Source organism: Anticarsia gemmatalis, chromosome 9 (genome assembly GCF_050436995.1).
Source record: "Anticarsia gemmatalis isolate Benzon Research Colony breed Stoneville strain chromosome 9, ilAntGemm2 primary, whole genome shotgun sequence".
NCBI lineage: Eukaryota > Metazoa > Arthropoda > Insecta > Lepidoptera > Erebidae > Anticarsia > Anticarsia gemmatalis.
The window spans coordinates 3,812,179-3,827,938 of NC_134753.1; the positions used below are offsets into that span (position 1 = coordinate 3,812,179).

At 32.7% G+C, this 15,760-nt stretch overlaps 1 protein-coding gene across 2 annotated transcripts in view; it reads right to left on the minus strand.

Annotated features, from left to right (window-relative positions):
• Nucleotides 1–15,052, minus strand: part of LOC142975436 (cell adhesion molecule CEACAM1-like) — a 56,848-nt gene extending 41,796 nt beyond the window's left edge. For both annotated transcript variants that reach the window (XM_076118268.1, XM_076118267.1), the window contains exon 1: nt 14,790–15,052. The gene's annotated coding sequence lies outside the window, so the exon portion shown is untranslated. The remainder of the gene's footprint in view (nt 1–14,789) is intronic.
• Nucleotides 15,053–15,760: the final 708 nt, after the last annotated feature.

Below are 15,760 nucleotides of genomic sequence, written 5' to 3' on the forward strand. Positions count from 1 at the left end.
AATTATGAAACGAGAAATACATTTTGTAGTAGCAACACAAAGTCAATGGCAAAGTAATCAATTTAACGATACAATGAACACAATGGAGAAAAAGGAAATTTAAAAACGAAATAAAGGCGAAGACAAGGAACACAAATTAAATTTAGAACTACGTTATTGCGCCATATTCTTCATTCTTGAATTCACAGGCATGCCGTCAAATACTGTCTATATTATTGATACTGAAGAAAGAATAGAGTAAGACTAATGAATAAATAAAAAAACAAGTCCTAACAAAAGGTCATCACGAACCGCGTAAATGGCTGTGCACATATCGATTTTCATTTTTTTTAATTTCGGTGAACTGGGAGGCTATAATTATTGTGTACCTCAGTTGACAACTATGATTGTAGAAAATTGCGCTTCTGTATAGTGACAGAAGCGCAATTTTCTACAGTCAGTAGTGTCGAGTGTCGAGAGTTAGACATTTTAATTGTACTGCCAAAATGCCTCGTTCTTGCGTTACCCGCTAGAGGCGCTAATCAGATTTTCGCCAAATTTCTCGATAGTTAGCCGGTAATCGATAATGGTAGAAAATCGAGCTACTGAATAAGCTAATTAAACTCCTAGTCGGTATTTTCTAATTTCTTCCTCAAGTGTGACTTTTGTCTACCAATTACAAAGCAAATTCACACACCCCAAACAGAATTCTGTGTCAAAAATTATGCGGAAATACTTGAGAGGCTCAAAGACGAGCAATTAATTAATTAAGCAATTAATATTATACGCGCATGACGAAACTGCTGCGTTGTGACACAATGTTGTTAATTACAATCAATTACAAAGTTAGACCGCAGCTTGTAAAGTAACCATCAATTTGCGCTACTCCCTTGTGTTTGATCTTTCAAAGAATGTTCTGGAATATAATTATAATTTCTGGAAGTTGGAAATGGAGTTGACCTCGCGCATCGATCTTGGGGTTACGTTTTTTATTGGCAAGTTGCAGATGAATAATAATGACAATTTGGTTACATTTTTTTAAAACCATTACAATGCCACTGCCGGCCATCGATCTCCTCCCTCATTGGGGAGAGGACATTGGTTAAATAATATTTTTTATATTTTTATCTTAACACATTGCTTTAGTAGTCTTGTAAAACGAGATGTATGGATGTGAATAAAGCTTAGGAAGTTTCAAACGATCGTGCCGTGGGTCGTTCTCTGGTCTCTAACTACCCTTGTGTTAAGAAGGCGTGATTTTGTGAATGTGTGTAAAAGCTTAATAAACTTTAACACAATATAAGTCTAGAACAACGTAATTATAATTTGGGCCTAGTTTCATATTGGATTACGAAATTTTCCATTAACTAGTAGACATAAGGTTGAAAATCGTGTGTTTACGAGTACCCTTCAGATATTGTTTCAATGTTCTTAATCTAAATATTTAGAGCTAACAGCTGTGACGTAACGTGTATCGTTTTGGAAACGTGTCCCGCGTGTGGTTTGTAAACTTTGTTACTGTTGTTATCAAAATATTAAGCCAACGTGCCGTATTTGCAATATTATTAAAGACAACTTACCCCCCAGTTTCTGAGGTACATTTAGCGGTAGTTTATCTATTCAATAGCCTTAAAACTCATATAAAAAAACGCTATTGAATAGATAAACTACCGTTAAATTTATTTAGATATCGGTGGTTACTCATCAACATTGCTATTTTTTATATTATTGAGTCTTGTTCTAATTCGACATCAAATTTTTGTAATGCTAATGGCGTAAAACTAACACTATAGAGGAAAACTCGAACTTAGTAATAATGTTCAATCTTCTTCTATTACGTTTTCATTACGTAAGTTTTAATCATTTCAAAATTTGTTTCTTTTCTAACAACGGAAAAGCTAAAGTATTAACATCTAAGAAAACTCAAGTTCATTACTTCGCGGTACTGTCTAATATTGTTTCTTAATTGGCGTCTCTCGAAACGCACAAAGAACTAAGAAGATTGAAGTATCGTGTGAAATTCTGTGTATTATACGCGAAGAATATCTTAGAAAACATTAATTACGATAATAACCTATCATATTCGTGAAGCAGACAAGTTCATTTACGCTTGACGGTACAATTAACGAAGGAAAAATGGAGTATCATGTCTTTATTACGAGTAGAGTAATAGAAAATTAACAGACGATGGGTCTATTGTGCCTGCCTCGAGCTGGGAGGGCGTGCAGATGACGCATCACAACTTCTCGGCAGAGGGTCACACATTGTGCCGACCCTTTGCGGGATTAGACTCTTAAGTAGTGTACATTGTTTATGTATTGTAGGAAAATTGAATATTATATTAGAGGAAGAATACTGCTCTTGTTTGTTTCCGGGTTTTGAAGACAAATATAGGTGTAATTATTGCGGTTGTTACTTGTGGAAATGTAAGTGTTTGAGTGCAACCCCCATGATTAATGTCTCTAAAATAAATTTAGGAGAATCGATGAATAAAAAAAAATGTAGAAAGTTAGCGCAGCGCGATAAAAAATGGTTTTCTAGTAATAGTAATAAAAATTAAGGTCATAATTTTGATTAACTTTTAATTACATTATTTCAAAGCCTCGTCATTCACATTCCAATTACTTCTTCAATCGAATATAATTACCCTGTCAATCGAAAACTCGAACTGACAATTTAACAATTAAATATTCAAAAAACTAGTCGATTTTTATATCAAAAAAGAAAACCTATAGTAAATACTGCAGTGTAGAATTTTTCAAGCTTAAATATTACAAAAGCCTTTTTCTCTGTTATTTGTAAAGGTTTCACGTGCACTCAAAGCGAAGTCTAAAACAAAGCCGGCTTTCTGTTTTCGAATCGAACACCTATTTGATTTGAGATCACTGTTTCTGCAGCCAGTTTTTATACGAACCAGACCGGTAGGTCAACAAATAACTGAGTGTCATGTTTAATTTGAAATGTATAATATTAGGTCGGGAAAAAAATATTTTCGCAAAGTATGTATGAACTTGTAATAGCCAAAGCCAAAAAGGGCTTTAAGAATAACAAATGAGTACATGTACATTCATTAGGTTTCTTTCAGTGAGCTCGTGAGGTAGGTACCCAAATATCGAGCTTTTTTGTGTAGAGAAAAGATTTTATTACAAGTTCATACATACTATAATGCGAAAAGACTATTTCTCCGAGCTAATATTTGTTAAAATATAACAAAGTAAACTTTAAAGCTCTTATACTTATTTATTTTTGAAGACTTAATACAAATATTAGTTTATATTTTTCCCCAGTTGGGTTCTTGTGATAGTTTTACATCATTAGTCTCGGAAATAACTAAAAGGTAAATAAGAAGAAGTTATACATATTATTATCATAATATATAATGATACGATTTCGGATACTTTCTATTTTTATATTAAATGGGTAGTTAATAAACATGTCGTCATAGAAAAATCTTGTAATTTATAAAACAGTTTATTATTTTTCAGCTTAGTTGTAAGAGAGATAAATTTTAAATGGCTACTACGCTAGGTAATAAACTCTATTAATTTGTTCTACAATGTTCAAATAACTTTGGCGACAAATTAATTTTAGACAAGTATTTTAGCTATTTTTCTCTCTAAAATAATTCATTGTTGGCAACTTTCGACTAGAATTTTGTAACCAAATTTTAGTTTTCATAGGTTATATCTCAGCGTTACTGGGACTTTTCATAGCAGTTTATAGTCCAGAGACATAAATTTCGAGAGCTGAATGTATTTTAAAAATGTTTTAGAATCTAAAATCTTTGTACAAGAAATATTTGGCTAAGAACAAAAAACAGAAGAATAGGCGAATTGACGTGATCATTATTTTTGTTACGTCCGTTAACATACGTTTTATAATTAGCATGCAATAAATGTTATGTTAGAAACCATTTGGTGATTGTATCTGTTTGCTTTACTTTCAGATTAAAGTGACAAAGTGGTAAATTTTAAATACATTTCAACAAAAGAAGCAAAATAGACATATCAAGAAAACGTTGTTGTAATGTATGATCCAAAAATAAACTTTACATTTTAATACATTATTGTTTGTTGACATGAGTTAAAACTGTTTATCGCATATTGTTCTACGGCGTATAAAATGATTATCACTTCGAATATTGGTAAAACAATTAATTAATACCTCTTGATGACACCGTGATTGACTGATTTGTTTATCAATTTCACGTCGGATCCAAATATTATAATTAATGTCGTATTAATTTATTTATTCCTCTTCGTTCAAAACCATCATTATTTTGAATTTTTTTATTGCAGATGACAAAAGTAGCGCGAGGTAGGTACATGGCCATAAATATCTATGCCTTTTTTGATACATTTAATAAAGAAAATCCGCACAACGGGTTGTAAGGTCTTTTTTATTTATTCGACAACTTTTAAGAAACCCACCTCCTATTACAAAACAATAAATACGTAGTCTCAATAGCGACCAACAGATAAATTAATAGTTCCTAGAAAATACCCTCTCGCACATAATTACACCAGCAATTAACCTAGAAATGACCTCAGAGTCGGCTCGGAGCAGATATTCTTCATTACAAAACAATTTACAGTTTCCTAGTTAATAGGATTTCTATGCTCATTTGAAATGCACGAAGCCACCGCAGGTAAATTATGTTTCCTCTAGCAAATTAACCAGCTAGCTGTTAAAACATTTTAATAAACTTCTACGATTTTATACATATCACTCGATATAATAAAAAAGTGGTTTCGTCTATCATAATCTGTCTATTTGCGATTGACTCTCTTGTACAGATTTGCATGCGGTTTGAAACAATAGGTATGCATGTAGACTGTTTATTGAGGAAGCCTTTAGAGTATCACTTTATATTATAAAAAAAGTTCCTTCGTTTCATTCTGTCCGTTCGCGACAAATTTAAAATCTACTGAACCGATTGTCACGCCGCTTTCAGCAACTGATAAAGCAATGCTCGAAGAAAGTTTTAGGATCAAGTACATCAATACAGACAGTATACTACAATTAAGAACATTGCTTAATGGTTAATATTAATGTAAATCCCATATAAAATTTACAATACTCTCATAATTAGCTGTTCGTTTTACTCTTTCAAATCTATTCTAATATTATGAAGCTAATGAGTTTGTTTGTTTGAACGCGCTAATCTCAAGAACTACTAGTCCGATTAGAAAAAAAAATTCAGTGTTAGATAGCACATTTATCGAGGAGGGCTATTGGCTATATATCATCACGCTACGACCAGCAGGAGCAGAGAACCAGTAAACAATGTTACAAAAACGGGGAAAATTTTGTGACGCAAGCGAAGTTGCGCGGGTTAGCTAGTGAATAATATATAAGTAGTAAGCTTAATTTGAGAAAACCTAGTAAACACGTCTAAAGCTTTCAAATTAAGCGATGGTTATCTAACTGCATTTATAAGAGCCTAGTTTGTAAGCGCTCTAGATGCAACACATTAAGGATTGTATCAAAGAAATCTCCCATCTGAAACTAGGTTCTCTTATTAAAGAATCTTGGAACGATTCCACACCAACTGGTTGAAGCAGTAAAGCCTATTTAGGGATGCCAAGAATTTAAACAAAGCTTCGGTGACGTAAACCCTGAACGTTCTTTGGATAAAAGATAAAGTAAGTAAGGAATATTTTATCTGCAGCGCTTGGGAGATAGTGCAACGTGTACATGTATTGTTATTCGGGGCAATGCCGAATATTAATGTACACCTTCACTTGGATTAATTGTTAAAAACGTAACACATTAACACATTGTATTGAAATACAATAATGATAAAGTCAATTGCGATGCAACATTCATTAAAATATTATGGTATAAACAGTTTTCTTATATATTGCGAGTTATAGCTGATTGAAATTCGTTGTTTGCCATAAATCTGATTTGCAAATAAATAAAAACTCTACGTTTACTTACCATAACAATACTATTCGTAATATTTTATTTGCTTGTTTCAAAATATAGCAATTTTAAAATTAGCCATATCACGGCATTTTACTCTAAAACATTGGCAAAATACCAGGAATAGTACAACCGAAAACGCAACAAAATTTTACAGTCATTATGTCGTAATAAAGCAAGGTTACAAGAACTCTTTGCTCCAAAGTAACGACGACAAAATACACATTTAAAGCGTTCTTTCCTTAGAATTTCTTACAAATTTAATACATGCCGACAGTGTACGTCAAAGAATGTAGTTAAAAGAAAAATAATATTAACTCAGCGAACATTTCACGTCGGTCTGTATGTTCTGCTCATTTCCCTACGGTATGAAATACTTTTTCTTCCTACGAGTACAATTTCTTTGTGGTTCATATTGAAATACATGATCCCTTTGCTCATAAAGGTTAATTTTATATTAATTTTCAAGTGACGTACTTTTCCTTTGAATATTGTTAATATTGTTACAAAGGAAAGGTTTTCATAATTACTTTGAACTAGTATGTAAGCTTATTTGTTGTGTCAAAGAAACTCATGCTACTTATATACCGTAGCGCCGCGTGTGGTGGGTTCGAATCCTACCCGGGACAAACCTTTGTGTTATGAGGACGAGTATTTGTTCTGCGCCTGGGTGTCGATTTATCTATAAAAATATATATTTAGAAGTATATAAGCATGTTTATCAGTTATTTGGTTACCATAGTACAAGCTCTGCTTAGTTTGGAATAAAATGACCGTGTGTGAGTTGTCCAATAATATTTATTTATTTATTATATTATTTTTGTATCCAATTAAGGCCTATCCTTGGCCCAGCCGTGGGACAGTTAATGGGTTCAAAAAACAATTCTATCTATTCTTCATACCAGAGAAGTAAACGATATAGTCTTTAATTAAAACAGGAATATTTCGTTGAACTAAGTCTAACACTCTGTGAAGTAGATACTGGTCAAAGGGGCGATTCCTAACTGCTTTCGACTATAAACCTAGCTAACTGTCGACTTAATTTTGTCATATTATACCACAGGAACAAATAGTGTCAAATTCTATCTGACTACAGAGATTCGCGCTACAAAATTCCCATATTACTAAATTACTCATTACCTATGCAAGTTAAACGAATAAAATGAAACCGCTAATGTATCGACATTAACAAATGTGTATTATTTATTACGCATACGTTTTATTATTTAAAACCACAAGCTCAATGTTTACCGTGTCAACTAATTTATAATCGCGTTAGTTAAACTAATAAGATTATTTAATAAAATCGTTCATGTGTTAAATTAAACATTGATATTATAATAATACACAAATAGGTTTTAGTTAAACACAGTATAATAACGGCTTTATAAATTAATTATAGAAATTTAGACACAACGTGAAAATATGTATTAATGAGTTTCATTACCAACATTTTAACACCTAATTATTGCAAGAACAGACACCAAATGCTTGCTATGTAAGACCTTAATTTTATTAACAATGATTGTATCTTACATTTTTGTCAGACCTACAGTGTTATTTTAAGTATATAATCAGTAGAATTCCCGTAAACGGTCTCGTAAGATAAGTACCAGTAATCAACCTATAGAAGGCTTTGCATATTACTTCGTTACGCTGATTGTTTACAAATCTGAGTGCTAGAGGCGCCATAACAGACAAACCATTTAATACTACTATCGATTTTAAACAACCGGTTTACAATAGGTTAAAAAAAATAATTCTAAATTTGAAACTCTCGGATCTCGATATCGAGCCTGTATAATTGCACTTCTTGGTCACTGCCCCTAACTAGTGACGTACGAACAAATTTTAGCACAATTGAGTATTTTATAGGTCAAAATATCGATACTCGATAGTACACGACGACAGAAAATCGCACTACAGTTTACTCATGAACGACTAAACGTTGTCGTTCCGCAGTATTTATCACTAAGCTTTCCCTAAAGATAAACTATTATGATTTATTAGTCTACACATTACAACTTTGAAACTAAACTGAAAATATACCAAGTTCACAGACGGCGCTTTAAAATTTATTACCCAACTACCGTAAAATATGTGGTTGGATTAGCTATACAAAAATGTGGAATATTTTTACCTGTGGAGACAAAATGGAAATGTTTCTCTTTTATACCTTAGTTTAAAGTGTCGCGGTTTTAAGATATAGTGTTTTAAGTGAACAGTTGGAAAGTTCTTTTTCTTAGAATATGGGATGTACCTAGTTTATACTTATATTATGAATACGAAACTTTGGATGATTGTGACTCAATGACGCCGAAAGCACAGGATTATAAGGAAATTTTTACGTAGATAGTTTATAACCTGAATTTGCACAAAGCACACTCTTTCTCTAGGTAATGGTTTCTCGTGGTGAGCTCGCAGGTAGAAGCTACATTTTGGTAAAACCTTAAAAATAATCGTTACGTCATTTTATTTATTGTACTAGAACAATTTATTACCATGCGTGATTTTGATTCAAACAAAGTCATTATTTTGAGACAAAAGAGCTACTTCATTGCGGGGGTAAAATTTTAAGCAGCAATAAATTAAAAAAGAAAACTGAAAATAGCAGGGCTTTGTTATATATGGCTACAGTAAGTAAATATAGGCACTCTCTGATGTAATAGTTACCTTCTAACAACATGCCTTCAAAACCATTCCGTACTTTGGCTCAGCTTTGTACAGTATCCTGCAGGTAGAGTCAATTGCATACTTGCCGCACTATTTGCTTTGTAATGACTACGTAAACTATATTATGTTCAGTATATCTAAAGCTAAGATATTCGAATACTGGGTGAGCTAGTATAAGATCGTGTATCACCATCCGAGACGAGATTACTTGATTATGAATGAATATGTTTGAGGAACATCACGACTTGTAAAGTCTGCTTTACTGTTCACAGTTTTCAACTCTAGTAAGACTTTAAAGCAAGCACTTTATAATAAAACCAATAGTCACCAGATTAACGCAGTAGTTTTTTCTAAGCAGTTTATTGCATTATCAGCATCGAAACTAACTTTATCTAAGCGAACAATTTCCTACGGGTTTGACTACGGTACTATAAAAAATGTGCCGTATATATGCTATGAAAAATAATACTTTCTAAGTGTTTAAAATAACTTCCACACGTTTTAATAAACAGCACAAGTAACAATCTCACTCACAACCACGATTGCTTTCGCGGTCTAAAGTATCCAGCGTATAAAAGTCACTATGAAAAATAATATTCCCTACGTGTTCCTACAACAAATTCTGCGAACAAGACATTCACTTTAAATCTCTTCCAAGTAACACTGCTTGAAAGCTCGCTATTATTAACAACGGGAACTCAATGCAACGTCTAGCTACGTATCGTTTACAGGGAAGCAATTGTGTCATGTTTTCTTTTACGTCACGTAGAGCTCCGCTTTTAGAGAGAGTCTTTGTTATATGAACAGTCACGAGCATACTCTGTCACATTTTTAAAATCTTGTTTTTGAATGAAAAAGAGTATAATAATATATTTTTTATAATATCTCACCCTCCCTAGAATTGTATAAAGCAGGCCCTTAATTTATCGTTAACATTTTTGGTTTCGGTTATCGATAACCTTATATTTATATTATTATACTTACATTTATAATAACCCATACCCAGAGTAGCTACCATAAATATTACAAATGTAATTGGAAAGAGAATTAGAAACCTAATAGTACTTTGCCAAGCGGAAATTAATCTTTGAGACCTAACGATTGACAGGCGTATTCATTATGATGAAGACCATTTAATTCATCTAATATTAGATACCCTACCAACACCCATGTACTCCGACGTATTCAGACGGCGTTCAAGATTAACACGTCTTTATACCAAAAATTACACATGAAAATTATGAAGTAATGCTAGTTCTAAATTAAGCCCTCTTTCTATCCTTGAATATAGTTAGCAATTTTCTAAAACTTGTCAGACACTGCACGTGCTATAAAATAACCTTGAACATCTTTAAAAACGATCAAAAATATCTTAAAACTAAAAGGTATAAAGTTTCTTAAACATTACCACAATTATGAACCTTAATATCAAAAGTATTAAAGTGGTATTAGACTACAGGCTATAAAATTTAAACCTTACACCTCGTACTAGGAACTAAAGTTGGAAACTTTACTATGATCTCCGTGATCGAGACAGAAGAAGTTTTTCAAATAAGTAATTACACGTAATGAGCTTCGCGGAGTTAAGTTTCAAATGCAAACTGATCAAGGTATCAGAAGAACAACTTTCAAGGGAATTTAGCAATACTGTACTGTACAGAGTATTGCTTAATTTGGTCTTTGTTAATAAGAAGCTCTTGGCTTTGTTAACAACAGCCGGGCGGATCGATTTTTGAGGATAAGCTACGCAAGGTTATTCTGTGGATGGGTGACCATCCACAACATAACGAGTTCCTCCACGTTAAATTGTGGGTCCCGGCTGTCATTTTCTATCTTTCATAGTCGTTAACAGTAGTCAGAAGCCTGGAAGTCTGACAACCAGTCTTTCCGAAGGGTATCGTGTTATAACACAAGTAACTGGGTTGTGGAGGTCAAATAGGCAGTCGCTCCATGTAAAATACCGATATTCAGCTGCATCCGGTGAGACTGGAAGCCGACTCCAATACAGTTTGGAAGAAAGGCTAGGCTAATGAAAAAATGGTCTTTGTTGTATGCATTAAAGTTGTACAAATAGTCACAATAATTTTTAGCACGTTAAACGCTACTTTAAAACGCCGCGGGGAGCACCGTTTACTTCGAGAGGATTTCTCATTTTATTAACGCAACCCTACGGCAGATTCTTATAATAAACAGTATACGTACATCAATTGATAAACACATCCAATACAAGATTTTTAATCAACAAAAAAGCCCTTTACCGTGGTGAAATTTAAACTTCTTAAGGTAACAAAGAGAAAATAATTATCTTTGTGTAGTAAAAATAATTATAGTAAGAAAATAATCGGATAAGATTAGCACATACATCAAAATTTGGGTTTGATATACCATATCATGTGATAGTAACTATATTATGTGAGTTCCAATACTGGAGTCGAGCACCAAGAAATGGCTATTAGATGTTTCCAATTTATATTGAGTTGACCTCAATAGAACACGAATAGGCAATATAATAGACTCGCCCTCCATCACATGAGAACAACATTAACCGACCGTGGGAGTATTTCATATATCTTCAATAGTTTTGATTGACGAAAATCATTTTTGGCATCCTTTCCATCTCTTTATATACTTATTGAAGCATATTTCAATATGTGGGTGGATTAAAACTTGTACGTAATTTTAAGGACGTAGGTGTTATACAATTTCATTTTGTAATAACCAAACCTACACTCATAAACACATGTTAAAGACTTAATCTCAACATACGTAGTTACTTTCAAAGTCTATAAATAAAAACTTAGGTTTGAGGCTAAGAAGTAATTTAGACTTTGTCATACCTAATTTTATCGCAATAAAAACCTACTATACAAAGAAAACGAACGCAAACAAAATACTAAAATCGAGTTCATTCACTATTCGCACCTTTTTCAAAATATTGAGCGTATAACACGTCGGCCGTTAGTGATGTACTCTGCCTTTTTACCAAACACTCGACTCAGCACCGACCGATTGAATCCAACGTTAACGAACTATAGGGACGTGACAACGGACAAAATCTTTTTTCACATCAAACATTTTTCGTTCAGCGTGCTCTGAATTTGAATACTATACGTTTGTTTTGTATGTGCTTTTTTCTACAATTTGGAGCCTCATTCACTTTGATACATTAAGCTGCATACGTAAGTATTACGGTTGCGAACTGGCTGAAATAAAAAAATGTTCTCTTTTATATTGCTTTGAATTTTTTTCTGTTGCGTTCCAGAATTTTTATTTTATTTTTTAAACTTTATTTCAAATCGTAACAAAGGACGCTCAATTAAGTTTCAAATTAATAAACACAAGAAAATTAAGAACTAAAATTCAGTTATAAAGATCCATTAAGTAACATTTTTACCGAAGTAGAACATTTCAGGCCCGGGAGGGAATCGCGAACCCAAATACCTAAACTAAGACAGGCTGTGAATGTTGATAACAGAATTCATATTTCAAAATACTAATATGAAATGTGAGGACTACATACATATCTTCTGACTACATAATAATACGTGTTTGTATGTAGGATATGAGAAGCGTCTGACTACATACAGTATATGATAATACGAACAATAGATTGCAGTGAACTGATATCAAACGTAACATTATATTAGTACGCCGCACAAGTTTATTCACAATAACTTAGTTTTAATAATACTGCTTACTTCATAAACTGTAGTTGTTAGAACATAAAATAATTGAACGAGAATCTTATTTTGTGTCGAATAAGTAAGTAAAGTAAGGCGCAATAGGTAAGTTCTACATTCAAAGTAGTTCAAATTATACGATCAATAATTGAATACTATCTTCCTTATAAATGTTCAATAATCAACCTTGTGATACAATAGTGTACGAATCTCAAAGACATTTGACTTTTTAAATACAATCGGGACTTTTACATGCTTCCCGGATAACAGAAACATGCAGTAAAATATGTAAGTATGGAAAATCTAAACAAAGAGCTTTACATTGATCGTTTACTAACTAGTGAGTGCAACATTCACAGAACTATTGAAACAATGAACAACAAATCTATTACAACAATGGTCCATTCTGAATGGTTAATTACAATAGTTTTATTGGTATCGATAAACGCCGATGAATGGAAAAGAAAGGAGGGCTTTACTTTGTAGTTATACTCGCAAACTTGATTGTTTTAAAATGTTTCTAATTGCTTTGAAGTAGTATTGTAGGTTTGTTCTTTTATAAGTGTCTATAATTTACAAACGTCAGGTTTCCGAGGTACATTTAGCGATAGTTTATCTATTCAATAGTGTCAAAACTTATATAAAAAAACGCTATTGATTAGGTAAACTACCGCTGAATGTACTCAGAAACCGGGGGTAAGTGATTTAAATATTTCTCACTTTTTTAATTGGTTATCTGTCTATCTATCTATTCAGCCCATTCCTACCCACTGTTGAGTGTAGGCCTCCCCCTCAGTACGCCATTTTTTACCATCTTGCGTTAAAACTAGCAAAAATAGGTAACATCTTTGTATGACATACAATATTTTTAATTTTCATATAAGATTAAAATAAGCAAAAATTTACAGCAACCATATCTTTAAATGTATATGAAAGTACTTTTTACAAATCTTTATCATTCAGATAAACTATCCCAAAACTTAAATCCTAGATCAGATCTAAATGTAATCAAATAGAACGTTTCAATCAAACATGTTGATGCTTGATAGCGAATTTGATGAGATTCAACTGTGAGAGAATTTTGACGAGTGAAATGGTATCGTAATCCTACGTTCATTTTATCAGAAGGAGTATAAAATGTAATGTAATAGTTATATTCGCTGAGCAAAAAAAAACTGGTAATGTTAGCTAAAGGATTTTCATTTTGTTTTCAGAAATTAAAATACAAAGGTAAAAAATTACGCAAAATCGAGGTTTAGACAGAAAAAAAGTAGTAGTTAGTAGTAAGAACAAAAGTCGCCTATAACTTTATTATATTTATGACTGCATGTAGTCTGGTAAATAAAAATAACTACTTGTTTAATTATTATTATATAATCAAACACATTAAACCGCAGCATTACGTTAAAGTGACGATGACTCTATATATCCAAAGAATAAAATTGGTTTTAAAATATGTTAGCAACATTGTAACCTGACAAATTTGTCTCAAACAAAAGACCCGTAAAATATTACACCATAACATTCCTCTACAACAAACCATTCCATTTACAAAACTCAGGAACCGTTAAATAAACAAATTTTTCATTAAAACCTTTATGTTCGGTCGCGTAAAATATTACAGACAATACTTTACGCACTGGCATATAAATTCCCTTTGCGTGCGTAAAAAAAGAACAAAAAAGGAAAAAAGAACTACACACTATGTTTGTGTCAAAAGGCAATTTGTCTCGGTGTGTTACCGTAGTGATGTACGCATTGACATAAATCATCTTGGGCCACAGGGAGACACGGAGCATATATTTTTCATTGACTTTTCAAAGCACTTGACGTGTCTGCTTAGGAATGTAATGAATTCGTTATTAAAAGGCACTATGATGGTTACATCTTGAATATATTTTTTTGATAAATATTTATAAATTATAATTATTAAAATATTATCAATCTTCCCATTTCATTACTGAAAAGTGAAAATAGTATATAATAACTACACATGTTTTTATTTTAACTTGTTGTGTAACTGTTTCTTTGCACAATATATTATGTACTTTAAAAAATTAAAACTAGTCTAATTTTATGTTAACAAATTCGAGCGTATCTTTAAAAGAAAATTCAAATATTCTCAGTTTCATAAAGGAACCGAGGCCATAATACGGCTCCAAATTTTCGGACATATCTAAAGCACTAAAAGTATGTAACAAGTCGAAAATTATAGTGCAAACAACAAATAAAGTTTGAACTTAAACCAATTCATAAGGAGTCACAAAACACCAGATTAAACCAAAGTTTAACGACATCGATAACCTACTGATACAGCTTATATTAGCCTAAAACGACTTTACGATTTGATGTCATTATTGGAAAAGCGATAAACCTTCCTAGACGAACAATTTGATTCGAAATAAAATCAACAAAACGGCCCTTCCAGTCCGCGATTGAATCGCGATACGATTATATCGATAAAAACCCTGTTATTGCGACAAAAGTTATATCAAAGTTCATATTATTATATAAAACAAGGAAGCTCACCTAATTAAGTAGTCTCAAAAACTCTTCACTTTTAAACAAAAGAAAAAGTCCGTACAATAACTGGCACAAAAAGTTTTCCAAACACAAAATTTTAGTCAACACACAACACTTTAAAAATAAGACACTGTTTTAAATTAAAATAAAATTTAAACACTTTTTCACGTAAACTTTAGGGTTGTACCGGAATATTTTGGAGCGTGCACTTTTAACGTGTACGTGGTTGGGTATCGTGAAAGTTGTGTGAACGAGTGTCCGTGGCGTCAGTAGGGCTGCCACTGCGATGTTAGGTGCGTAGCGCGCCTGCGTAGCTTTGCGCCACCGGCTCTGCACTCCTGATACATTTCTGCTTCAATTAATCCCAGCACTGTACTCAATTACACCTACTAGTGCTTCGCCGGTAGCAAGCTTTAACTGTTCGCGCGATATTGGAATGATGATGAAGTATTATTATTTACTGTGCTATTGTATTCTAATTGAAAAGTTTGAGATGTATTTCGTCGATACAAACGACTTATGAATAAGCTGGATTTATATACTGGAAACTGTTGTTTTGGTATTTGCTGCAGTTTGCTTGATGTTTCAATTATAGAAAATTTTGTGGTGACGGTATTTATGCAGTTTCAATTTTCATTAAAGTTTAAAAAGGAATATTACATGGATATTCCTTAAATTAAAGAAAGGACTGTTTGAAACTTAACACCGGATTTCTCAAGTTGCAGCAGAAACTGACCAGACTAATCATAATATCGGAAATACGTATCGTGGTACAATTGAAACCCCTTCGCAGTAAGTGCCGTACATAAATACGTACAAGTTGAGTAGTGGAGCCATTCTTCAATAATTGGCCGTCGCTCACAACATCCTTGAACTAATAAGGTCTTGTCAACCCACCGCTTCGATATGAACTATTTATTATTCAAATTAAAAATATTTGAGCGCATAAGGAATGTGATGAATAGCAGAAGATAGAT